Source organism: Limulus polyphemus, unplaced genomic scaffold (genome assembly GCF_000517525.1).
Source record: "Limulus polyphemus unplaced genomic scaffold, Limulus_polyphemus-2.1.2 Scaffold1121, whole genome shotgun sequence".
In the NCBI taxonomy this organism is placed as follows: Eukaryota; Metazoa; Arthropoda; class Merostomata; order Xiphosura; family Limulidae; genus Limulus; species Limulus polyphemus.
In genome coordinates, this window is record NW_013666731.1 from 171217 (window position 1) to 174486 (window position 3270).

Genomic DNA, 3270 nt, shown 5'->3' on the forward strand with positions numbered 1-3270 from the left:
ACATATCTAATAACAGATACAAAATCCAAATCTTACATTTAAACAAATAATAATTGCATGAAGTTGAATACGCCATGTAAACAACATTATGTGGTGGTTGTTTTTATCAGCATAACATGCTTCTCAGTTTCAACATATTTCTCACGATTTAACGTACCATTCGGTTTTAACATATTTCTCATTACTTAACGTGCCATTTGGTTTTAACATGTTTCTCATGACTTAACACAGGTGGTTAGGGCGCTGGACTCGCAATCTGAGGGTCACGGGTTCGAATCCCTGTCCCACCAAACATGCTCGCCCTTTCAGCCGTGGGGACGATATAATGTGGCGATTAATCCCACTATTCGTTGGTAGAAGAGTAGCCCAAGAGTTGGCGGTGGGTGGTGATGACTAGTTGCCTTCTCTCTAGTCTTTCACTGCTAAACGAGGGACGGCTAGCGCGAAATTCAAGCCAAACCATGAGTTAACATACCATTCAGTTTTAACATATTTCTCACGATTTAACGTACCATTCCCTTTTAACATATTTCTCATGATTTTAGGCATAGAATTTACTATGTAGTAATTACTAATTAATTCATACAGATGACCGTGTAGAAATGAACCTTTAAATAATTCTACGTTGAAAACAAAACTCATATTTTTCGGGCAAAATTAGGGAAAATGTAAATCTGATTATCTTTCAGTATCATAAACAAACATATAAATAAGCTGATAAAGAAAACAAACAATGAACGAAAAATGTGAGAGGTACAAAAAACACGTGTATTAACTTATAGGAGTGTCGTAATATTGAAAGTCACTAATAGTCGCTATAGTTCTGCACTGAACATATGGATACTTCTTATTTATATTTAAAAAATCATAACTACGAACCAACCAACTAATTTCGTCAAAAAATAAGTAATGTCAGCAACTCTGTTTTGTTTTTTTTTCGACTGCAACGTTAAATAAATTTTTGAGATCGTTTGGTTAAAGTAGACTAACTATATTACTCCAAGCTGAAGAATAACTTATATACAAGCGAAGATCAACTTGTTTATGATTGACTAATTAGAAGCGCTTAATGTCGCAGATCAATCTATAAGAAAGCTAAAACCTTCTAATGATTAATATACATTTAATGACAAAAAATGTGCAAATATTTAGTATTTTTAGCATCGTCATCTCACTGTTATGGTTAGAGTATGATTCGTATTATAAATTTAACTAAAGTTTTAAATAAATAATAATAAGATGGAAAACGGCAACAAAGTCATTAAGATAGGTCGAAATAAGGAAAGTAAACATAACTTGTTCTCAAAGTATTCACGTCTGATTTTTTCTTCTTTTTATTTAGACCTTAAACATACCGCTCCTTCTCATTTGTTTTTGCAAACGTTTGTACAGCCCGAGAAACACTGGTGTTGTACTACCCGCAGAGACATGGCTATATATGTCACGCACTACGTGTTTTGTTTTTATACGAAATTGAATTTTTTGTCGTAAGTTAGTCCCAAGTTTAATTTCATTTGCCAGATAACGACAATACATACCAACAAGAGAAGGCAGATTCGTACCCCATGCAATGTCCTATACAATTACTGTTTCACGGTAAAGTCTGCCACGTCTATTCCAATAAAAATCTACAACCCTAAAAAAAAAAAGCTTAACGCCCCTTGTTTCTAGCGATGTAAAAACCATTCACGTGTCCTTGACTATTACCTTTGATTTTAAAGATTCGAATTAGATGCTAGTCCCTATTTTGTTTACATTCTTCTTTACATTTTAGTGCTATGGGAAGAAAATAACTTCAAGAAGGAGATCAGTTAACTTTTGTTTCTTTTGTTTTTTTTTCTGTATAAATTACTTATACATTTACTTTTCATGAAGCAGATGTATCAGATATGTCATTATACGGTTGGAGTTTTTAGTAACTGATTTTGTATCTGTTATCAGATATGTCATTATACGGTTGGAGTTTTTAGTAACTGAGGTTGTTGTTTTCTTTTTGGAAAACGACATAATTACTTTTTTTTTGTCATTTACACTGTAATTATCTGTTATCAAATCAGAAAGAATTGTTCAGCGTCGTCCCTTCGTAAATTTCAAAATGTTTTATCGGTTAGGTAGACTGCTTTGACTCGAGCCCTCTGGCGATAGAAAACAACAATAAACTTCATCTGTGTGTTTTGGGGGAGAATATAAAGTAAGCATCTGAAATTTCAGCGATGCAGGTAAACCTTGTAAATCAGTCATTCACTACCTGAAAAGAACAATTTCTTGTACAAAGAGTTGTAAAGTTGAAATACGATTCTATGATACATAAGTAATTTCCTAAATTTTGTAAATCATGGTATTATAAAACTTACCAGTTTGTCTCACTTCATTTGTTTGTTTTTCTTTCTTCAATACACACACACAGTTTCTCTCTTTATGTGTGTATATAAACACATAAACTATGTTTTGATCCTTTGCTAACTCAACAATGTTTCATTGGATACCATGTTAAGTATAACTGAATTTAAAGCAACATATAGTCACGTGATCGTCGGTTTTTAGAAAACGAAGGTTATTCTAAAAGTGAGAACCTTCAGTATACTGATCACTCACGGGCGTCTACCTTTCCTCGAGTCCGTAGCGCTAGTATATATTATAAATTACTATTTTAACTGTCTTTCATTACGGTATAATCTCTCTCTTCCAACTTATTATTATATCATTGTGTCAGATTTCAACAATTTGTTAAATAACCTTTGAGATAAACTTTCTTCTGTAGAGTATCATGATGATGATGCACGAAATAACAATGGATGTTGAGGTGACTAAGTCAAATATCTAATTGGATTCTCTTTCTTGCGGCCTTTAACAACTTCAATTACAATCCATTTAAGCAAAAATTTTACTTTGTTAAGAATGCAGTACCGTAAGTGTTATCAGTAATGTATGTATTACGAAGTGGACCCGCACTTAAATACACAATTAATATTTCGTTCAAGATATTTTTTGATATAGAAAAATCTGTCTATTATATACGCCAATGATTTTTATATATCATATATATTAAGTTGTCCTAATTTATTTGCAAATGCTTATCTTTTATACATTTGTGTCCTGACGTTCAAAAACTATACATTTTATTCTATTGTATACTTTTAAATGTATGCTCTGGTAATGTGGTTGTATATTTTATCTATTTTATACTTTTTAAATGTTTGCTCTGGTAATATGGTTGTATTTTTATTCTATTTTATACTTTTTAAATGTTTGCTCTGGTAATATGGTTGT